The sequence below is a fragment of the Bacillus rossius genome, chromosome 12 (genome assembly GCF_032445375.1).
Source record: "Bacillus rossius redtenbacheri isolate Brsri chromosome 12, Brsri_v3, whole genome shotgun sequence".
Taxonomy (NCBI): Eukaryota; Metazoa; Arthropoda; class Insecta; order Phasmatodea; family Bacillidae; genus Bacillus; species Bacillus rossius.
Genome location: NC_086339.1, coordinates 41,871,765 through 41,887,477, shown reverse-complemented (window position 1 = coordinate 41,887,477; position 15,713 = coordinate 41,871,765). Strand labels below are relative to the sequence as shown.

At 31.1% G+C, this 15,713-nt stretch overlaps 1 long non-coding RNA gene across 1 annotated transcript; it reads right to left on the bottom strand.

The window, feature by feature from the left end:
* Positions 1 to 2,760: 2,760 nt before the first annotated feature.
* On the bottom strand, positions 2,761 to 14,655 carry LOC134537206 (uncharacterized). Its single transcript, XR_010075973.1, has 2 exons — positions 14,536 to 14,655; positions 2,761 to 3,307 (listed from the first exon to the last, which is right to left on the bottom strand). It is a non-coding gene; the product is annotated as an uncharacterized LOC134537206 (long non-coding RNA).
* Between the last annotated feature and the right edge of the window lie 1,058 nt (positions 14,656 to 15,713).

Genomic DNA, 15,713 nt, shown 5'->3' with positions numbered 1-15,713 from the left:
TATTCCAATATTTATTTGGTATTTTTATAAATTGGTACATTATGAATCTAGGCATTTCAAAATACAAAGGTTAGGGGAATGTATGAGTTTTTGTGGTAAGTTGGCGCACATTGGAAGGCCAAGTTTAGAAATAAATATCTGTTCACTGAGATGGTTAGGACCAGGTAAAGTTTTATGATTTTTCTCTACTTCGCATTGAAAGAAAAAAACTGTCGAAAAACTGAAGTGTGAAAAAATATAATAGGCTTCCTGCCGCATATGACCTTTAGAATTTGGTTCAATATTTCAATTTAATACTTTTTAATTTTTTTGTGATACTTGTTTATCTAATTTATGTTTACGTGACGTCATACATGTGTTCAAATAGCCCCTTGAGAAGCTGTTAGTTTTCGAATTTTTCGGACGCACAATTAAAGTAGGAGGTACTGGGTCATCGGTCCCTCCCATAATTTGAAGCTGGATCCGCCACTGAGTGACGAATAAGTTGTCAGCACTGGAGAGAAGACACACGTGTTGAGCTGACTTTGTGTAGAGTCGCACGTTTCCACGAACTGCAAGTTGCGATGGAGCATGTTGACGAGCGGGCAGGGTGGAGTGTGGATGGAGGGGTGGAGGGGGACGGGAGTGGCGCCAGAAACACAAAAACAACACCACCCTGGAAACTGTGTAAAGGTCCTTAGATTGAGTGGTACAATACACAGTCCTCGGTTAAGTATTGAGTTTAAACTGGTGTGTAAATGACCATGCGGTCCTCTTATTAAACATGGAACAATATATCCAACTGTGTTAAAGTCCTTAGATTGAGTGGTACAATACACAGTCCTCTGTCAACTACTGAGTTTATACTGGTGTGTAAATATAACCACGCGGTATAACTATGCGGTCCTCTTATTAAACATGGAACAGTATATGAAACTGTGTAAAAGTCCTTAGGTTGAGTGGTACAATCCACAGTCCTCGGTTAAGTATTGAATTTAAACTGGTGTGTAAATGACCATGTGGTCCTCTTATTAAACATGGAACAGTATATAAAACTGTGTAAAAGTCCTTAGGTTGAGTGGTACAGTACACAGTCCTCGTTTAAGTATTGAGCTTAAACTGATGTGTAAATGACCACGCGGTACTCTTATTTAACATGAAATAGTATATATCAAACTGTGTAAAAGTCCTTAGATTGATTGGTGCAGTACACAGTCTTCGGTTAAGAATTGATTTTAAGCTGGTGTGTAAATATAACCGTGCGGTCTAAATATTAAACATGAAACAATATTCTAAACTATTTAATGTCCATTGTTTTTCGTAGAATATAGTTCTTATTTAAAGTTCGTAATTCAGTTTTTTCGTGAAACTAATAACATTCGTTTGGACAAGAATTTCGGAAAGTTTTATTCTCTTACCAAAAACTAATTACACCTTAATTTTTTTAATTTTTATAAAATGTAACTGAATACATTTTTGTAATTGTATCACACTTATTATTGGTTGCACTGTTGTTTAAACATTTCGTTGAGAATTTATTTGTTGGTTTTTAAATATTTTATACGTTGAGATTTCTATGTTAATATGTATGAAAATTAAATTTTTCCTTTAATACGATAAGTAGGATATAGTTCTGACTTCTTATTCTTAAATCACTAGTTTTATCTAGTTTATTATTTAGGTTGGTTGAAACCTTCGTTCAATACCAGCAGAATTGATGTCTTCAAATAAAACATTAATTATTTTTTTATATCGGAATTGGAACATATAGAACTGAAAAACGGGGTTCTACGGGTTCTCTTACAAATATTGAATTGTAATTCATAGTTCAAAATCTCAATTAATAGAAAAAGTAATCATCATAACAATTTTTTCGTGAATAACATTTAAATAAATGAAGTTTTTGGAGCGAAATTTATGTTTTAATTCAGTTAAAAAATATATATTTTTTTGTATGTTTACACAAATTCGGATAAGTGGTTTTATCAAAAAAAAAACTTTTACGGAAATTATAACATATAGGTATTTAGTAACGATGAAGCGAAGTCAAATGTAAATGGAGCAGCAGCGGGATTATAGAGGGAAGAAAACGGAAGAACCCCGAGAATCGACTCCGTATCACCTTAGCAAGGACCACTGGTTCGACTACACGACTACCAGGAACCCTGTCTTGTTGAAACATTTATACTGATTTTGCTAGTCCTGCAGTTAACTGTAAAACTTTACAGTCCTCGGATAAAGCACCAGACACACTTTGTGTGAAGGTCCTCAGTCTGACAGGTCCTCTGATATGCTTGCTAAAGTAATAGTCCTCGGAAGCTACGTTAGTGTTTGTGTATTCCCGTCCTCTATTTAAGGGTAAAAAATGGGGTCCTCGAATAGGGGCCTAAACACGTATAGGTGTGTGTGTGTGTGTGTGTGTGTTTTTGCAAATATTGCATAACGAAAAAATATTTAATTCAAAATACATGCGGAACAAATAAATATTTTACTGTGATTTGTATTACTTGTATTCTTACGAGTATGAGATAGTAGGTACAGCAACCATTTATGTTATTTATTTATGATAAGACACATTACATTAATATGATAAAAAATGTTATTATTGTGTATATTTATCACAGCTACTAAATCTCTGAGTAAATAATAATAATTGAAATATATTTTACCAATAAATGTTTAAGAATTGTTTTAATAACAAATTAAATTTGTATGTATTAATTTGTGGATAGAGTATTGAAGGTAAAATAAGTTTTTAATTAATTTTTATAAAATGTCAAGTTTTATTTTTTTAAATATTTTCAGTACAGGTTTACAGTCATAAAATATAAATTGACAAAATTTCACAATTAAGTACGCAGCATTTGATTAACTGATTGTTGTAATCCGAATTATATATATTACAATTGTTTCAATGTTTTGTATTCTTTAACATAAACATATTTATAATATTTTTTTATATTTTCTGATTTCAAATTTTTACAAAAAAAAATATAACAATTTTGGATACAAATTTGGTTTCGAGAAATAAACTTCGCCAAGAATAATGCGCATGAAGAAGTCACAGTTGTAATCCAGGAAGATGCAGTGGATATCGTGGAAGAGGTTAAACATTCATCAGCAAACACAGCCACCTGGGCAGTGTTCGCTACCCGCTCTTCAGGCTGCAGTTGCTCAGGTTGGGCACGATTACTATTCTGATAACTTCAACGAAGATGTCGCGGAGAGTCCCGTTGAGCTGCTGCGTTAACACGCAGTCCGAGCTGGTCACAGGCGCGCCCTGGACCACTGAGACCATGAGTGCGAGGCAGGCCAGAACCCACAGCATCTGCAACACGTGAGCGAACTGTCGGCAAGTCATATTCTAGAGATTAAGAGAAAGTATTGCCACAATTTTCCAAAGACTTCCGTAAATTTTTCGTATCATCAAAAAAAAAACCCTTTTAAAATGTAAGTTGATCGAAATCGGTACATTATACATATATGCTTTTTGGTTTAGGTAGTCTAGCTTTAAAAAGCATTTTTTGTTGATGAGATAAGAAATTGTAACTAATATTGAAGTGGCATTGATTTAAACCTGAATAAAATTTTTTTGTACTAGCTCAATTAGGTACTATTATTTTACCACTCTTCATACATTAAAACATGTAAGACATTATCTTTCTTAATAAAATACACATAATATACTCCTTTTTGTCTCGGATTTGAGACATTATGAGTGAAAGCAATGAAAACATCTCCATGGAAAAATGAAGTGTTTTGTTTTGGGGACCTAACCTGGGAAGAGTTTTACAAGTAGCTTCAGAAGTGGTTGAAGTCGAAGTAGTTCACATAATACAGAGTGTTTTTATTAATCGAAATCAAGGAAGAATTAATTTTTTTTTCTTTCTATTTGATGCTTGATTCCGTAAATCTTATGTTGTTAATTGTAAACCATTAAAATATAATTATCGTTAATAACCATATCAATGTGCTACTAAGACAAAAATCTACGATTTGTAAAATACCTTGTAGAATTTATCCAATTACTCAACTCATTTTTAAATAAAACGAGTTTTGCAACGTTTCTTCAATGAATCACGAATATTTTACAGTCTGTATAAAGAGTTTTGGTACCAGAACAGTTGACCAATAATAGAACACTTGAGAAAAGTTACGTTATGTAGTGGTGACAAAACAAAATATATTTTCATGTCACTGCAGTTGACTCAAATTTATAATTCAAATAATATATATAACTTGTATCTACGAGGATCGAATGCATGTCTAGAGGATAACCTCCTTGGGCTTTCATGAGGCAATATATTCTTTTTTTTCTTTTTTAACTTGAATGGTCCTCTGAACACGACTCAGATTTCATTCCTGTATCTTAAATTTTTTTATCGTAGTATCCTAAATTACTTGCTTTTTTTCGTGCAAATGGTCATTAATTTTAATAAGCTCAAAATATTGGTTTTGCTAATTAGTTTTGAAATATTGAATCTATAGGTATATGGCTATAAATATAGAAATTTATTTATAAAATTTATAAAGTTTATAAATAATCTTTATTATTTAGCTAATGTTTGAAAATTGTCTACTTTTATATTTATGTATAACTAACTTATGTAAAAAAAAGTTTTCTCCAAAATATTAGAAACCAGAGGTTTAAAGTATTTAAGAAAAAAAAATTTGAATTGTTTTATACTATTTTTTATTAGAGATTTACGACAACTTACATAGAAATTTTTAGATAAAATGAAATATAACTCGATTTTCTCCTTGTATTACAGGTAATATTAATTGGTTTTAAAGTTGTTAGAAGCATTCAAAAATCACTAATTTAATTTAAAAGTACATCTTATAATGTATATTAACTATATTAGTATTTTTTCAATCATTAGTACAATCAAAAATTATATAATCATACCACTTGAGGAAATAGCAACAATTTCGCATCTCATGGTATTACCTTATTTAAGTTTTTTTTTATTTTGAAATTGTATCTTGACTGTATTTTACTAAAAGCGAGTATTGCCTGTTATTTAATATACATATAATTTATTCAATCTTCAGAACTAATTTTATAATAGTGAGCAACTAAATTATATTTTGTATGTGATTTACTCCAGTTCATAGACTCAACATTTTCGTCTTCAGTTTCATTTTTCAAGGTCATGAAAAACTAAAAATTCCCTAGTACTTCTCAGGAACACTTGAGTCCAAGATTCAGACGAATTGAACTCTGTTTGAAAGTCCATTGTAAGTACAAATGTGTTCCTAAAGGTGAATTGAACAATTGAAGTTCCGGCTGAAAATAGTGGTCTTCTGAGTAAACTGAGATTTGTCCAGGGTCAGGGGCAAATCGTACGGCAGGAGAGTTCTAGATCTGCAAACCGCATATCAGACAGTGATAAAAAAAAAATTCCATTTTCATTTTATTGGTTTTATTTTGGCCTATTTTTTAAATCCAGTTCCGCTATAATTACCATTATAAAATATTCAACCAACTAGACGACAACACAGACGAACAAAGTAGGAATACTGAGTCACAACACTTGTTCGGGGTTTCTCTCTGACACACAGTGTTAACTAGCAATACAGTAGCCTATGTCTATTATAATGTTTAAAATTAATCTCGCCGATAGCAAGAACCATTCAAAGAACTGTACATGTCTTCAATTATCCCGTGTTCAATTATCGAAACCCGCCCTCCAATCCAAATGTATCTTCGTACATGTGAGTGCATCTTGAATAATTTGCAGACAGGAAGTTTCAAAATCTTTGGTGTCTGATCTCAATCAATCTTATTGTTTTGGATGGCAGTATTATGGATCGGCAACTACAGTCCCGGGGGCTTCTCTATAGCAGATATAATATGCACGGTAAATACAGGCTATGGAAAAATACAATTCGGCATACGGCTGGCCAGAACCATTGTATTTGTACTGAAGAAATAACAATGGTTTATACTGTGTGTCTAAACATTATATCATGTGAAATGAAAATACATACAAGTTTGCAGAAGAGAACTAAATTTTATGCTGAATTTTTCTTATTCCTGAAAAAGGGATATTACGCCCGATCGCTTGCCCAATATCACATAGATGAATACTAGGATCACGCAAACATATTGTTTACAGAACTTAATGTGGGCAAGTTAATTCTTCGGCAGAGTGTTGTGGGCTTATTTGAAAACATTCACGCCTGCCGCTTAATATTGTCACCTGGAAGGAACTCTGGTGTTGAAGAAGGTCCGGTGTAAAATTAAATTAAAGCATTCTAACAGTAAAGTATTAATAACCTAGCACTCTGAAATCTTTCGGCTTGGATTGGCAGACTAAATGATTAAAATGAATAGAATTTAATCATGAACACCCCATTTAAAAAATAATTATTAATATAATACAGCTCAGGTTTTTATAGTTTTTATACACCCGTGTATTTCAAACTAAATAATAGTAATTATTTTATTTTATTTTACAAAAAACTCCCAACATAAATACATAATTTATTTGCTTATAATCGTGACAATTTCAAATATTAATTAAGAAAATTAAAAATTCATAAATAAGTTATATGTGACGTTTACTATAAGCTGAGTTAACCTTCAACCGCAATATCAGTAATATATACATATATTATCACCCACCAACCCTAATCTAAAGTTTGTTACTACAATACTCCATGACTTCAACTATCTGAAAATTTATGATCCAAGCAGAACAATTCATTCCAAGTCTTGTAGGATATATAATCAAAGAAAAAAAAGCACACACAAGTGTGCGCCGTCACCTAACAAATCACGAAAGTGTCTCACACAGACCACCGAATCGGCGGACAGTATTACAGTCTCCAGGGTGCACAGTCCACTGGGGATTTCAACCGAATGCATTCTCTCGTGAGCATACACACCCAGGGAAAATGGTCCCATCGAGAACATTCAAGAACAACTCAAGCAATTATAACAACAGTCGGCGACGCAGTGTCCGTTCCCCCACCACCTCCGTTAACACGTAGAACAACATATGCGCGCCAGGTGGCGACACTTCCTGTGATTTAATATAATTCTTTGTCAAAGTCAGGTCGAAGACGTTTAGTTCTAGTTCAACCTTTCGCTCTGCAAAGCGAATAATTCAATAGTTGACGTAGCTTCTCCGGTAGCATGTTCAGAAATATAGTAATTGTATTTGAATTCTGGTCCATACATAAAAGAACACAAATATTTATTTATAGTAATTAATAAAATAATACATTTGTGTAAATAAAACTTTAATAGTATTTATACATGTGAATTTATGTACTCGGATAATTTATTTATTTGTACTATTAATTATTTCACTATTATTTAATAAATATTTAAATAATGAATTTGAATAAACTATATTAAAGTTATTGATTTTCATTAATAATTTAAATGTTTTGTCAATTATTTAACTAATTAAAATGATTAAATTTATACACATATTTATATTAATGCTGAATATTTTTTAAAATAATTTTTTTGTAACAGTAAGTAAATATAAAATTAATTCAGTGTCTTAAATCAAAAAGTAGTATAAATTCTTATGTGCTTACATAAGAATACACATTAGGTTTTGTTTCAGTTTGTATTTATATCGAAGATAATTTCATAGCAATAAGACTTTCGGCACCGTTATTAAGATAATTTCCCAAAGTTTACTCTATAAATCACAAAAACAATTTTTTTTTTCAAATGATATTAGGTAACCCTTAAAAACAAGCTGAACTGTTAGAAACTCCATCAACTAAATTTGGAATGTTTTTAAAACAAACCACATACGTGAATATATGAATTTTTATCCTTAAAAATTATTAAATTTTCAAATAGTTTTTATTTGAGTTTCGTATTTTTAAGGTGCAGTAAATCTTAACGATTATTTTTGATGTACGTTTTGTGCATGCAACACTTATGGCCAAAAAAGTCTCTGACACCTAGCCTTTATCAAATGCATTGATAATATATTTATTGAAATTTTTGGCAAAAGTTAGACGTAATTAAAATGATAAATATAAAGTTTATAGTTTTATTTTTAGTATTTAAAAGTAGTCAATAAGATAAAACTTAAAAAAGTTTTAAATGCACAAAATGTTTTTATTTGCGCAATATATTACTTTTAAAGATGATAATGTTCTAAAATAAATGATGTTAAAAACCATATTCGTGTTAAAATAGTTCTGTCATAAGTATTTCACTGACAATAAAAATAATTATAATTAATTAAAACAACTTAATTCGAGTCATAATTGTGCTATATATATGTTGGTGATGAGTAATATCAAATATAGGTTTGCATTTTGTCTTAGAAAAATTCCCATCAGATAAAAGAAATATGTATATGATAAACTGTTTGACGAAAATGTATTTAATTTATTCCTGTTTAGTTTACCATTTTTTAATATAAAGAAGTAATACCTATTGTATATTTAAAAAAATTATTATAATCCAAGCTGTATGTATTACATCGAAAGCTTTAAAATTAATTCATAAACAAACAACAGTTGTAATAATTATGTAGAAGAGGAGCGAAGAGTGAGCGGAATATCTGGAAAGATTCGTCGACTTGCCTCGTAACCGTACATTTCTTCTCCTCCACGGAGATGCTGGTGGCTAAATAAGCCATAGCAACGAGGAACACAAGAACACACTTCATCTGAAACACATTAACATCGTGGAGATTTTGAAACAGTATTTTTGCGACTAGCAATCAGAAAAGCAATTTAATCGGAAAAAAGGCACATCCAAAGTAAGATCGTAAGAGTTCAGGGCCAAAGTTCCAAAAATATATTTGATTTGGCTTGAAGATTGGTCAAAAGTAATGTTTATGTGCACGAATCATCAACAAGCCTTGTTACTGCAATTAAAAAGGGCAGTTAACAACTGAAGGCCTAAAGATATAATTTTTTTTTCAAAAATCTTTTACAGCTATCTATCATTCTTCCATGTTTAAGGCTCAGATGGTAAAATTGATCAAATTTATCATTTTGGATCTTATATAATAGAGCAGGAATGGTTGTTTTTAAATATTTAATGATTATGATTTAATTTTGTGGCAGTATGACCTATAAACATTAGAGTTTTTATTTTGTAATTAATTTTTTATGATATATTAGTTATTTGGTAAAAATTAAAAAAAATATATATAATGAGTTACATATTTCAACATTTAATTCATACCGAGTTTCATGCTAGTTGTTTGCTATGGCTGAGCAATGTATGTTGTTTTATAAAATGTAACATTTTTTTTTTAATAGGGATGATGAACCTTTTATTTATCTGCATAGCGAAGTTCTTCATGCAGTGACATTACTCTTTGTTAATTTTTTTAGAATATATTTTGTATTTAACCGTTCCTATATACATAATCAGATTACTTACAGAATTCAGAGCTGCTTATATATATAATATATAATATCTATACTAATATTAGAGTAACAGGCGATTTGCCTAAAGGCGGTTTGCCTAAACATGAATTCGTTACGGCGATTTGCCTAAAGTCATTTCGCCTAAAGGCGTTTTGCCTAATGGCGTTTTGCCTAACGGCGTTTTGCCTAACGGCGTTTTGCCTAACAGCGATTTGCCTAACGGCGTTTTCCCTAACGGAGTTCTGCCTGACGGCGATTTGCGTAACAGCGTTTTACCTAACGGCGATTTGCCTAACAGCGTTTTGCCTAACGGTGTTTTGCCTAAAATGTTACTATGATGACAAAACTTCATTTTGCCTAACAGCGAATTGCCTAACGGCATTTTGCTAATGGCGATTTGCCTATCAGCGTTTTACCTAGCCAAACCTAACCTAATCTAACCTAGACTAACCTAACCTAACCTAACCTAAACTAAGCTAACCTAACCTAACCTAAGCTAACCTAGCCTAACCTAACCTAAGCTAACCTAAGCTAACCTAATGGCGTTTTGCCTATCAGCGGTTTGCCTAACGGCGATTTGCCTAAATGCGTTTTGCCTAACGGCGATTTGCCTAACGGCGTTTTGCCTAACGGCGTTTTGCCTAAAATTAGGCAAAACGCCTTTAGGCAAAACGACACATGCCCTAATATTATAAAGCTGAAGAGTTTGTTTGTTTGAACGCGCTAATCTCAGGAACCACTGGTCCGATTTGAAAAATTCTTTCAGTGTTGGATAGAACATTTATCGAGAAAGGCTATAGGCTATATAATATTATCAATAACAATAGGGATCCTTACTAAAAGTCCAATTTAGAATAAAATGCGTTGGAGGAGGTTAGATACAACATGCAGTACACTACGAAGTGTGTGTTGACAATGCCGCAGGCGCTAGAAGTTTATTTCCTATTGCCTATTAACATTGTTGCACGTACTAGATGCCTTATCATTCTTAATTTTCCCATACAAGTAAAAAACACCCGTGTGATATTAAAAACGAAGCAATCAGTACTCTCATAAGAGTTGAATTATGATTTAAATACTTTTTATCACTTTACATCGCAAACCTAAACTATTTTTTTTTCCTCTCTCTGTGTTTAATTTGTTTATTATTGCCTTTTTTTTAAGTATATATATTTTACAGACTTGAAACTTCACAGTAATGTTCCTTATGTTACGCAGGATGACATTATCCGAAAATTAGATCCCACGAGTAGTTAAAACCAGGCAACAGTGGGTACTTTGTCTGCATGGGAACAGGATTTTGCATTTTTCATGCCTTCTGCGTTTCCATGCCAAAGGGCATCGTGTGGCAGTGGCGTACCCACAAGGAGGGGCATGTATAATGAGCGGCGCAAGAGTGATCTGACTGTAGACTGCCGTAGCGAAGAACGGGTACATCAGTTGTACGTTGCGTGCACGAGTCGGGAAACCATCGGTGCTATTCATTTTCTCTCCAGTACATTAAACAGCATTGTAATAAATTTTCAGTGAATTTTTTTTATTTACCATTACTCTAAATGGGAGATGTGGCTTAATTTTGTTCTATTAGTATAGCCGTGCGAAGCCGGGTCGGGCAGCTAGTATATGTAATTATTTTTACTGTGCTATCCCAGATATTTTCTTAGAATAATCATGAGAAAAAAATTATTAAAAGAAATAAAAGAATCATTTTATTCAGCAAAGTAACAATTTTATGAAATTTAAGGTTATGTCTTAACTTGTTTCCACCTTAATAAAACAACAATTATTATTGTAGCAATAAACAAACATTGATATAATAAATACAAAATACTAATGTAGCCTTTTAACGTATGGATAATAGCCGGTTTATTATATTCACAGACTCTTTAATGAATACGCTGTTTTGACAAACTATGACGTAACTGACAAAACCAAGAATTTGACGCCTTTTTATTGTACGTCTTGTTTTAATACCAACATATAGGTAATTTTAACATGCAACTAACAATGCAAAGAAAAAACGTCCAATTTAAATAATAATTTAACAATCTGGAAGTGTGGATAAAGAACCAGCTACAAAAATGTTATTCAGATACAAATAAAAGTTAGTTTCAAAATGTTTCCTATCATTGGAATGTGAATCCCAATTTTTTTTAAACTACTTTACATGAACAAGTAGACTCCTGCAATTTATTAAATGACTAAAGATATCTTATTTATCACTGGCTTTTACTAAATATTTTCTGGGTATTACAATATTTTAGCTTAGCTTTACAGTAACAGGCCCTGATTCACAGTCATTTACTGTTCTTAAGTTTTTGTTCTCATTATACCTGATTTAAATCCCTGATTTAAACTTCTAATTTAGCTTAATACAAAAAAAATGTCTTTAATATATTTTCAAGGAATAAATCATTTTAGCAAATTTATACTCATTGAGTCCTTCGACTTGCCAATCCCAGGCCTGTAGAAAAGAGGCTAATTGTGCATGCGGTTACCAACTATCCCCTCACCTTCCCAAGCATAATGCAATATTCAAGTAGGTGAATTACCAGAATAAATTCTTTAAAATACTACCACCAGAATATAAATCTGTGGATTGGTCAATGAGTCGGAACACGTGAAACTTTAGTAGTCTTCATTGACCAGGAGCTTCTGAAGTTGTTATTAGAAAAAACAATGTTGAGGAACTGAATAAAGAAAAATACGTTAAATATGGACGGGATATTGTTTTTCTTTCTGACTGCGAGCAAGGCAGTTAACAATTGGAAGTACGGAAGACTTGTCTACCTGGCAGACAGAGATCACATTTGCAGGATAACACAAGAGATCTGAGTGACCTTTGAGAGGATGGAAAATAGTGTAAAGATAGTTTACTTTAGAGGATAAATTTATAAAAATTTTGCTCCCTATGTGTGATATTCAGGGACCGTCAACCGCTAACATTTTCATTTAGACAGTTGGTGGACTGCATTGATTAACTCCATTTCTTTTTCAAATCTTCGCGTATCTAAGTCTATCCCTCGATCATAATATCATGATATTAAACAAATTCATATTGTGGTACTTGATGCTTGTGGTTTTAATTTAGTAAATCGAAAGATTCTGAATACAACAAAAAAATTAATATAAAAAATTGTATTATCAGAAAAAAAATCAGGTAGTAATTTTTGTTTATCTCCTAAAATTGTATGTATTGTAATACTTTCGTTATGTTCATGATCTTTTGACGTAATAAATTAAAACAGCAAGTTTCATGGACCACAGTATCAATCATACAGGATCATGCCATCAGGATCAAGGAAAAAACTTGGTTTACGAGATACGAAACAATTACCAATGATTATTTAGAGAAAAAAAATGTTTTTTAAATATTTTCCACATTATAAGCTTAATAATAAATTACTACAATTCTAAGTAAAAATGCATAAATTGTATCTTTTTAAATTGCTTGCAGCTGCCATGAAGTGAACACGCAAGAAGGAGAATCTTGCCTGGTTCAACAACAAGCTGCCAATTGTGGGGTAAGTGGTTAATAGTGCGACACTCTTTGGTACCGTGGTATCTTCTTCAAGCGCAAGGATGTGAAATGTAGCCCAGCCTTCTCGACATACATAGACTAGCTATGATGTTTGAGTGGTGTATACGAAATCTGAATGGGGATAAATAAGAATAAGGTGTATTGAATGTCTCTTGAGTGGTTTCAAGATTCTGTTCCGGGTGTTTCATGTAAAAAGATTATTATAAAAACACACGGCTTATCTCTTTTCATTCTTCTAAGAGTTCCGTTTAAAAAACGAGATAGGTAAACAAACCAATCATCATTCTTAAATGTTAATAATTAATGCGTATTCACATCTCTACAGTTTAAGTTTTAGGCCACCTAAACAGCTTTGTCAGGTGATGTCAATTCATATGTATGTAAGTGACTTATGGCTCTTGTGCACTATAGTTTATTTAGAGTGTTTGATGTAATTAAATGATATGGTGTTCTAAGAAAATCTATCAATATAGGAACAAACATACACGTATATGCCTTTTTGTTTTCCAATGTTTCTGAATTTGGCTGGAAGAGATTGCATTTTATTATTAATTGCTTGAAAACCATCTCATTTACGACCAAATTGGAATTTGTACCAACATTGGATTAAAGTTATAAAAAGCTACTCATTCTTTGAAGTTCCATTAAAGACTGTTATAGGCGAAATTATTATTTTTCAATAAAAATATAATATGAAATAAAAAAAGTATTTTGTGAACTAAAATATTTTCAAGTACTGAATTTGTCGTACAAATAGTAAAAAAGTTTTAGGGTTGAGATAAGAACTTAAATTTTTTTATAAATATACTTTTCACCCTAAATTCTTACTTATTTTTGGTCATATATACATATATATGTAAAGTCACACAAAAAACTACAAATCAATAATGTTTATGGTTTAAGATCATAATCAATGTAAATTTATTTTTTGTGAAGATAACTTAAAATTTTTTATAGTTTTAAAATATTATAAAAAATTTTGTTATTATTTTTATAGAAAATGTTTAACCTTTTTTTCTTTAAGGATTTATTAATTATTTATTTTTAAATATAAAGCTTAGAAAAATGCTCAGTTATTGTAATTAATTTATTTTAAAATTCATTAAATTTAAATTTATTTAATAACATATATCCTTAATAAATAATGCTGCTCAAGTAGATTTGTTTTTAAATAAATAATTTATTACATTTGATGGCTAAAAATAACTATTATCATCCACTTGAAACGCTTAAAATTCATAGAGCAGAATTTATTGAATGAACATCTTTCTCATCTTATAATTTTAGAATAGTAATATTTTCTTTTTAATTTTTTGATTTTCAAATAAACGTACATTATATGAGCAAAAGACAATAACAATAATTAATCTCATTTCCCAGGTGTTTATTTTTTATTATTTATGTAAGCAAAATGGCTGAACACTTATAGAGATTTTATTAAATGCTTTATGACAAGATCTATAAAACTTAAGTTGAATGAATGATTGTATAAGTATTCATACCAGTCTGATAAAATGTGAATTGTGTTCAAAATTAACTTAACTTTGTAAATAAAACTTTTAATAAGTATTTTATATTATGTGAAGACCATAATTGTTTTTACTTCGTTTCGTATAAAACACTCTAGTTGAAATGATTTTTTATGTTACCTTCATTATTTGTTGGCTTTCAAATATCTTCTCTGTACGTGTTGAAGTCCGTTCTTAGAGTGGTGTGTATTATTCACCTGCTATACTGCTTAAACTAGTTCTTTATCATTTTCGCACAGTGTGGTTCTTCTGAACCAAGAGGATAATATTTAAGAACAAATGAAAAACCTTACTTTTGAAACAGCACAAAAATGATAACAATGTTACATGGTTTTCGTTTTAAAATGTTTTAAGATATTAGCTACAAAACCTTCTTCAACTGATATCCTTGAGCGCTGTGGGGGGCGACCGCCTGGTGCGTTAGAAGGCGTTATAAGATAGCTCGTACTTTCCACTACGCTGAGGTCGTTTGTGAAATACTTGTATACAAACAAATTTTTCACGTTTAAAATGAATAACGTTAAGTCCAAACAAAAACCAATTTTTTGTATTTTCTTGCACTAAATTTAAAACGATTGAAAAATGCACGTCATAATTTATAAACTAAAGTATAGGTAAGATAAGAAAACATAGAAATAAAAACCTGTTGGGCATTTGATTTCCAGGCATGGTCCAGATTGTGCCAACCATAGATCTCATAAAAAAAACATTAAAAACTTTTGCAACGATTCGAGGGATTTTCTTCATAATGTTTTAAATCTTGTTGTATATTCAGACCAAATGTTATTTTGACATCCTAAATCTGCTGGTTGAGATAATTTATCTTTTATACCATTTTTTAAACTTGATTTTATAGCATATTTTTCAATGATCCTCTCCCTGTCTGCTTATAGGTGCGTCTAAGAATTTAGATGTATTTTGGTGTCTACACGTGTGAGGGTGGATGCGTGCGTGTTAATGTAGCCAATGGCTTATGACCGAATAAAATATATGTGAAATATTTTAAAAATACATGCATATTTAAAAGTAACCTTCTCTCTCTATCTCCCCGCCTCTATCTCTCTATATACATATGTATATATACATAGGTATATACATATGTATATATACATAGGTATATAAATATGTATATATACATAGGTATATACATATGTATATATACACACACTTATTCATAAACATCTAATTCAAATGCGACTCACATATTTATCATGAAGTCTGAAAAACTTAAGGCCTATAAATTTGAAATTTTGTTTAAATGCTTCTTATGACTCCTAGATGTTCGTTAAAAAAAATTG